Source organism: Schistocerca americana, chromosome 3 (genome assembly GCF_021461395.2).
Source record: "Schistocerca americana isolate TAMUIC-IGC-003095 chromosome 3, iqSchAmer2.1, whole genome shotgun sequence".
In the NCBI taxonomy this organism is placed as follows: Eukaryota; Metazoa; Arthropoda; class Insecta; order Orthoptera; family Acrididae; genus Schistocerca; species Schistocerca americana.
Window position 1 is genome coordinate 663,393,900 of NC_060121.1, and position 9,577 is coordinate 663,403,476.

At 43.1% G+C, this 9,577-nt stretch overlaps 1 pseudogene; it reads right to left on the reverse strand.

The window, feature by feature from the left end:
- Positions 1-228: 228 nt before the first annotated feature.
- On the reverse strand, positions 229-8,553 carry LOC124606294 (annotated as a pseudogene).
- Positions 8,554-9,577: the final 1,024 nt, after the last annotated feature.

Genomic DNA, 9,577 nt, shown 5'->3' on the forward strand with positions numbered 1-9,577 from the left:
CTCATCATCCCCTACATCCTATCGAGTACGTCAGTATTCTTTACTGTTGACAGGGAAGGGATTCGACAACACAGGAAAATTAATCGATGTCTGTGTGTTATTGAGGACGTACCATTTCGGTTAAGGAGTTGATGAAATTGGTACATATGGTAATGAAATAAAAGTTTTATTTTCGTAATTTTATGTTACAGATAAGAACGATATATTCATAAACTGCTCGATCAGTTACTAGACACCAGTCACTTCGGTTACCCAGGTCCGCATATTGGCCACGTTGGCGTAGACGCCAGGGTAGCCGGGCCGAGCGCATCCTCTGCCCCAGGAGACGATGCCGTACTGGGTGGATCCCTCCACCAGGGGACCGCCGCTGTCGCCCTGGCACGAGTCCTTGCCGCCCTCGTCTTCTCCAGCGCAGATCATGCGCTGAGTGATCCCACCGCCGTAGGCTATGTTCCAGGAGGCACGGGCCACTATGGACGTGGTGACCGCCTGCAGCTGTGTGGGGGGCAGCCTCCGGAGGACAGGTCGCCCCAGCCCGTGATGGTCACCGCTGTGCCTGCAGATGCCTCCGTCGTGCCGAGGGTCACCGCCTGCAAAGTACCGTACACACTCAACATACTGCGCCATTCAAAGCAGCAGAGGATAGTGATTCGACAACATAACATTTATTTCTCAATGTTAACACGACTAACAAAACTTTAGGCTGAAATCGTCCGTTAAGGAATTTAATTTATCTATCAAACCTGCACGTATCTTTTACTTATTGAGCAGTAACCTATTTCAGTCTGTAGTGGACAATATGTATGGATGTTTGGTCACCTGAACATAATACAGAACCCAACTTTGCAACTTGACTAGTTCATACTACACAGAACTTGTCCAAACGTCAGATGTAAAAGTGACATGTAATTTTATTAACTGCTCATCCTTGACGTTTCATCATTTTGATTTGATGATTTCATAGAAGAACAGAAAATCAATGACTTTTAAAGGAAATCAGCCGGCACAGCCAAATTTGTGACCGAAATTAGACCAGTAGAGCAACTCAAACATCGTCACTATTTCCGTTGGAACGCAACATACGGGAATTATAGAGATGAAATTAGCAAAGTTTGAAGTGTATGTGGAACAATAAATAAATGTGTTAAAAATAAAAGGAAGAAACATGATTGAAGTGTCATATGAAATGGCAGATCCAATGCTTTTTCACAGAAGTAAATCGTGATTTATACGTGAACGCCGAGGAAGCCGCATAAGAGCAACAGATATGATATTTATAAGAGCAGTAAATAGATGCACAAGAGGTGACATATTTCGCCATTCGGAAATTAGGGAGGAACTGGGATAAGCACAGTACAATTAAATTCAAGAAGGTAGGAGAAACTTGAATAAACATCGTGGAAGAACGCATAGAGAAAGATAACCTCTCTGACAAGAAGATCTAAGCCTGTTGGGAGAACTCAAGGATGACCGAGGAAACGATTGGTGCCGCAAAAAGAAGGCTAATGATTGGAGTAAGGATGTTCATGATGATTAGTAGAAGGTTCTAACGTCGTCATGAATGGGCTGGGCAGTCATTAATAATGCATGCAGAATTTTACTAATGCATTTCCTCATGTTTCTGGTGACCAACTCTTGCTTCATATTCTGTCTTAAGCTTAGTAAGACGGTAATTTAAGTGGAAATTATATCAAATTTTTAGGCTTTTTATTGATACACTTAGTCAATTGTCGTAAAGGATGAGAACTGATTACGTTCCAGTTACTCCACCAACGAAGGATCTGTGTCAATGTATGGGAGGGAATAGCAGTTTAGCGCATTGTAGTAGCGCAGACTGACTGCTCAGCCCGCTCCTACGTATTTTAAAATTTCCATTTAATGGCAAGATTATAATACAAACATACTAAATTATAAATGCAGAATACTCCGCAGGCAGTCCCAACAATTTATCTGAATAAATAATATATGTTCTAGTACAAGCGAAACCGAATACATTGTCTTATGTATTACAATGTTGTGCATAGCAATGGGAATATTTTGCCTGTAAGAAAGGTATGTTAGAGAAGTGTTAGAGCAACGCAGAAAGGTGGCGGTGGATATATTGAGAAACAGCCTGGAAAATGCTACACATCTAAGAGTGAAGAGGGGAAAGGGGAAGGCTGTCAATACATCGAGGAACAGCTACCCAGTGGCGAAGCTCACCATAAAAAACTAATGCCCAAGGTGCAGCGCCCTCTCAACCCTGCAGCGCTCTTCAGTCTACCTTCAAGTGAACGTCCGTCACCGATTGCCCCCGGCTTCTCGTGCAGCAACCTCACTGGTTGGCACAGTTGGGCACAAGACCGTTAATACGTTAATCGTTAACTAACCGAGTTAATTTCTCGAGTAACGGACTGAAGAACGCACTTTAGCGGACTCTAAGTAAGTTCTGTTGACCCTTCTCAGTCCATTAAACGTTAATTGCTTGCGAACTAGTTATGAGAAATGACGCCCCGACGATCGCGGAAATCGTTGTCTGACAAGTTCGAGTCGTGCAGGTGTGGGGTTACGCCGGGGTGCGCGTGATTTGTTTAAAAAATCGAACCAGAGAGAGAATAACTAGCTTTGACTGCTTACTGTTGTTTGTTTACTGTTCGCGTTAAGTATTACTTTCTGTTACTGGATGGGCCGTGGAAAGTAAATCATGGAATAGGATTTTCTGTTGGAAAGATGTTCAGTCTCCTACACAAGCCTCGCTCTTTAGTGAAAACCTTAACATGTTCATGTGAATGAAGGGAAGTTTGCACCCTATGTCAGATACTATCTGATTCACCTGTATTTTGCTTCTTCCGTGATTTAATATTGATAACTAAATATTTACAAAACTAAACGATTAATATGTACTTTATTTATCTTCGATGTCTTACCTTATTCAAGCAATGGTAATGCGTTTCATTCACTTCCTCATTTCACTACACCCACAACATAAAGTTTACTATGACAAGTTAACGATTAACTTTAACTCCTGATAACTCTTCAGTAAGGTAAGGTTCTAACGTTTAATGAAGATAACTTTTTTACAACGTGTTAATGATTAGTGAAAATATAAAATAAATAAATCTTTCTTACAACGTGTTAATGATTAGTGAAGCTAATTTTTGATTAACGTTACCCAGATACGGTGGTTGAACTATTGGGTAACATGACGATTGCAAACCGCTTCTGGTATGACAGTGCGAAATGGATCCACCGACAATAGCAAGCACATTCATGATGGGTGGGATTACTTGTACAGGTTTTGGTATGCTTAAACAAGAGTTCAGAAACTTCTTTCTAATTTCGCAATAAGTCATTTTACTTAGAGACTAGAAAATAACATAACTAGTGTACCAGTGTTTATTGTTCACTTTTGCGCCACTCTGATAGTTTTTAATGTGTAACCAAAATAAAATTTTCCACTAGATTTCTCTTAAAACACATATAATGAATGACTATATATCAAGAAGATTTGTCTTTACTTGCGTATATCTATGGATGTTGAACTGTAGATAGTAGGAAGGCAATCAACTTTTATCCCCATTCTGCGGCCAAGTGATGTGGGGTTTTGTGTAGTAAACTCGACTCGCATTCAGAAGTGCGGCAGTTAAGATCCGCGTCCGCCCTTTCAGACTTAAAATCTCCGCGATTTCTCTATTATCGTTTCAAGTTAACGCTGTGACACATTCTTCGGAGGGGAGCATCCTATTTCCATCTCAGTCTTTTACTAATTCAAGCGTGAATTCCATCTCTAACGGTAGTCGACTGGACGTTAAACTCTAATCATCCTCACGTACATAATCAATTCCATGACTTCACCTGATTTATTTCTGCGTAGATAGGCAACTCTGCAGCACTATCTCCATACTCCATTCTACGGATACTTAGGTTCTGCACGATTCCATCAATCTGGCAAGCCGTTCCTGACTCCCAAGTCGATAGTGGACCTCCGACATTCCGGTTTCCGTCCAGTAGGTGGGGTTTTTCTGTCTTAATTTAACATATTAAGTGGATCCTGGAACATATTCTTGCTGAGTGAATGTTGATATAGTGTCTACTATTGTTATAAGTACACTGCCGGAAAAAATAGTACACCAGGAAAGACAACGTCGATTTTAATGCGATGACGGCATGTTCCACCCAAAAGATAGTAGATGCACTGATAATGGTTTCAACATCTTCCGTCAACACATAGCGAAGTAGTGTAGCTACCAGCACGCCATTTCTGTCTACCCTTTAATAGGAATTGCTCACAGTCAAAAGGCTCAGCGTGGCGCAGAGGTGTGAAGCAAGCTGGCAACGATGCCATGGAGACATACTAGCGCTACCTACAGCCAACTGAGCGAGTCTGAAAGGGGTCAAACTGTGGCCTTACGAGTGGCGGAAGGTCTTTTGTGGGTACTGCCCTACAAGTCGAACTTGCTGCGTCAGTTGTGCAACGATGTAGGTATCGGTGATCACTTGAACACCCTCACGACCGTAGACGAGATACTGGGATTCCTCGCTGCACTGACACCCACCCGAATCGTCACATGGTAAGAACAGTAGTACCACGTAACACAACTTCCAGAGCACACATAAGAGGGCATGTGAGCCCAAATGTGTCAACTCGAAATGTTGTCAACCAGTTATTAGCTGTGCGACTGTGGGCAAGTTCACCTTTAGCCCGTCTTCCATTCACGCCACATCGTCGACGTGCCCGGCGTAACTGGTCCCTTCAGAGCACCACCTGGGACAAGAAATGGTGCGCCATGATCTTTGCGCCGTGATCTTCCACTATGAAAGCAGATTCTGCCTGCACGCAAGTGATGGTCGTTTGCGCGTACGGCGAAGACCTGGTGAGTGATGTCCCATAGAGTGCAATCCTTCAAGACACACTGGCTCCTTCCCAGTCCTTATGGTCTGGGATGCGATAAGCTACAGTCATCGTACACTTTTGGTGTTTCTTCAGGGGTCGCTAAGCAGCGGTCGATGCGTGCAGAACGGTTTTAGACGAATTATTTTTCCGTTCTTGCAAACAGGTAGATGATAAAACAACTTACGGGTTTGCTGCCGGGTGACGTCGTCGAACACCGCCGATATTTCGACAGGAGCACACCCTGCCATTCTCAAGGCACAAGGCATTTGTGCCTTGAGAATGAGAGGGTGAGCTCCTGTCGAGATATCGGCGGTGTTCGACGACGTCACCCGGCAGCAAACCCGTAAGTTATTTGAACATTCGATTCGCCGAGAAAAGTTAAGGTCTCACAGGTAGATGATACGTTGTTCCAACGGAATAATGCACGTCGTGAGGCTGCCCGTGAAAGTCATCATGGTCTGCAAGAAGTGGAGCAGCTTCTCCGGTCAGCACGTATGGGATATGATGGGACGAGAGTTGACTCGTGCGACTTTCTGCTCTTATAGAACTACGTGAACAGGTCGAACAGGCACGTCATAACTTATCACAGGAGAGTACTCGCCATCTGGGCATTCGACTGGATGCCAGAGTCAGCACCTGCATTGCTACCCATGGGCGCTGCACCACGTACTATTATGGCTGTTAATGCATGCTTCAATGCTAGTTACCTAAGTACCGCTTGTGCCATTGATCTGTAAATGTAATCACTTCATGTACTCCATATGAACAATTGCAAAAATAAATTTTGACTTAATTGGAATCATCTAAAACGTGAAGCAATTTATTTTTATCCGGCAGAATATTTATGCTACATTACTCTTAAAAACCATGTGGGTCGCTGGTAATCATGTAGATTTATCATTAGATGATCTCATTTATACTATAGCACATGGTAAATTGCTTGAAGATTATCGTGGGTTTTGTAATGGTTTGATCGCTTATACATTCACATGAACCGAGAGTTCTGGCACAGTAGTCAGCACGTTGGGCTCACATTCAAGAGAAAGGCAGACTAAATCCCCGTGAGGCGATCAAAATTTGGTTCCCTGTGGTTTCTCTATATCCCTTCCGACATATACTGCGGTGGTGGCTTTCATAAAGATACAGCGGAAATGCTCCTCCGATCCGTGGTTGTGTTGCGTCTCTAATAACGTCGTCATCTTCGGGAGTTACTTGATGTTCATACGGCGTGTGTATGGTAGGTTGCCTAATGTTGTATTCTCAAAGGAGGCATCAAGCCTAGGAGATCGATAATGTTGAATATTATCCCATTAAATGAATATAGCTAAAGACAGTAAAATTATTTACTTTCAAACAAAAGCAAAATGCAAAATTATAGAGTCAATACAAAATATTAAATCCTACCCTTCACCTAGCTATGAGATAGGCAGAACATCTGTGACTTCCCTTAAAATAGCGAACCAGTTTGTTACACGGGCACAGATATTTGGGTGATACTGATTAGCCCCATGAAACAGAGGACCTCCACCCTGACGGGCACTGACAGTCAAGAGCTCAGAGAACAACCAAATGGAACTTAATACATTTAGTGTAACTGCTTCTCTGTCTGACGAGCAGTGGCGGATATATCACAGATTACTTCGCTGTGATAGTTGTACTGCAACATCTGTTCGGTGCCGTTGGTCGCTGTGCAGAGGATGTGCTTTGCGTATCTATAAATTCCGTCTACACACAGGACGTATTCTACCGTCTGCAAACTCCTACAGCTAAGAGTACTTCAGTATTACACGCTTCAGAAGTCAAGAATCTTGTTTGCTCGTAAGCGAGGAAAAGAAACTCAAGTATTCGTTCATGCTGAAGTACTTCAGTATGCCTCAGACTCCACAGAGAAGCAAAGAATCGTTACTCTGCATACTCCTAGTGGTGAAACAGGAACTTCGCAAACTATAGCAGTCGGACATTTCATTAGTGCTACCGTCAGCAAAATCTCTAAGTCGCCTCCCGCACAATGTTTCCTCTTTTGACACCCTCAGGAGAGTCCCTTTTCATGCCATTCGATGATTTACAGCAAGGTTCACGGCGTCTGAGTGTGTGCTCCCAGCAACGAATCCCTGCACCCATTACAAGTACCTCACACTAAACAGGTCATGGAGCTGCCAGACAATTGCCTGCATTTCATACTCCGTATAGAAAACGATTCTAGACCGTCTAAAACTCCTCCAACGACTAAGGACTCTGCCAACCAAATTCATTGTACTGCTTTTTGGCGGGATCGTAGCTTGAGGCCTCCCACGAGAATATCTGTAAAGGGTCAATTCACGTCCACTATTCGTTAACCCAGCACATTCATTCGTACTAAAATGATGCATACTTCTATTGTAAGATGCTATCGCTCTCCATCCCTAGCTTCACGCACAAGCCTGTTTTCAACCAAATTTTGCGCCAGACTACAGCTGACATTCGCTCACCCGCCCCACCACCGCTAGGGCGCCATCAGCACTTTAAAAGTCGCTGCCTCTTTAGAGAAGTAAAGCATACCATTCGGTCGAGCACACGGCGTCTTTCCTAAAGTCCTCTCTGCTAATCACCTCTTTCACAGGAACATGTAACGGTAACTGCTCCCTGATGTCTGCGTCCAACTTAAATTAATTCTCTGGCATTCAACATAACAGAACTTCTTAGTACGTGGTGGTTCCCAGAATTAACTGAAGACAGTTTATGCATCGAAAATTATGATCTCTCATCGAAAAACAAAATGGAAGCGAACTGTTATAAGATTGCATGTATGGAGGCAGAATCTCGCTGCCTTACAACTTCTTCCGAAAAAACAGCAAAACATCTGGAAAAGAATTACAGCTTTTGTGGAAGTGAGAAGATGTGAAAACTTTTGATTCAATTCCTAGGTGTTAATGTTTCGGTACATTAGGGACAACATGTCTTGTAATAAAACTATCAAGAGTAAAGATATTTTTTTCACTACCACTATAGTTTCCTGGATCATCTCACATAAATGTCACCATATGACACGGGATGAAAATTTTACTAGCGGTAAATACCCTTTTCAAGAAGATAATTGTGACGGGAGGGTGTGCTTTTCAGGAATGTTAAATAACATTGGTAACGGCGAAGTGCTCGTTTGTTGCCTATCGAAATCTGTAATTCATATAGAATTTAAAGCATGTGGAATAATCTACGAGAAAAAACAAAACAAATGCTGCTAGCATACAGTTCAAAGTTAAAAACCAATTTGATATATACAGAAGTAAGTTTTTTCTGAGTACGAGTTGTACCTGAACGTTGCTGTCGGAGGAGAATGATCCGTCAATCTGGATGACACCGATGTCGTAGTCCATGGTGTCGGTGTCGTAAGATCTGTGGTAATATGCTTCAGCAATATCGTACACAGTTCCGCCACTTCCTTGAGTGGATGTTCCGGCCCTGATGGACAGGACGTAGAGTATGCTGTCTTCAAGGCAGTGCGCCGCCGTCAGCACCCACGTGGAGCTGATTATGGAGGAGCCCAGCCACTGCAGCAACAGCTGCCAGGGGTACTGCGAGATGTCTACGGCCTCGCCGCCCACGATGCGGCCATCGAGGCGCGGTCTGGGCAAGTGGGACCTCGTGGAGGGGGCAGCGCTGCAGAACGCCACCAGCAGGCACAGGACGACGGCTGCCTGCATGGTTCTGGACGGCGGATGAACACAGTCGGCTGTGGTCGGCTTTTATAACGGTCTTATCATGTGGCTCTCGGCACTGCTGACCACTTGACAATCTGTCACTCACGCCCTTACAAATAGTTCAGCGAGGTCGAAGTAGTACATGAATATATTACGCAATATGTTTTGATCACCAAGGTCCCACTCGTGGTAGTTTCTCCCACATCATTTTCTCGTGTCAGGATACCGAACAGCTACTCTGATAGATCAATAAGGGCATAGTGTGTGATTCACGTAAGAGAGGCGAATATTTTTCCAGGGAGAGGGAGAAGCCCTTTTCTTCTTTAAGAAGATTCAGCATTTTCAAAATGAGATAAGGAAGAGATGACGGCTACCAGCTCTATGTCCACAGCAGCTGGTGTTAACAGTTTATACATTTTCTCACTCCACAGGATATCGTCCAAAGGCTTCAAATTATCTAGAGGTAAGGCGATCACTTTGATGTTCAGGAGATGAATGCAATAATTTTTCCTCATCAAACAAGGTAAATCATGATGAAACCAATATTGCTGAAACCAATTTTGGTGACCTCACATTCACACGATATCGTTCAGGTAATTTCATTTTGGAAGGAAGAACGAGATAATCGCTAGCATGTATCTTGCGTAAACAACCATTTTGATATTCAGGAGAGCTAATTTCGGATGAAGGTGGTGTGGTCGCAATTATCGAATGGGAATTAAAATTTAATTTCTCTGGAAAAAGATATTACACACCGGTACGTGATAGTACCATGGTTTCGACTTCCACGGCAAACTAATGAAAATGCCGCTACGCAATGAAGAAAAGCAGCCACCTCTCATCTGTAGACAATATTTACAGCACCTGAGGTGTAAATCGAAAAACTTGTGAGAAATGAAAACTAAATTAATAAGTCACAATATTATTCTATGTAAATAATCAATACTTTATATACTCTAACTAAAAAAATCACAATACGACTAAACACCAACACTGCTCTTCCAAGTGAAAGATTTAGACAATCGAA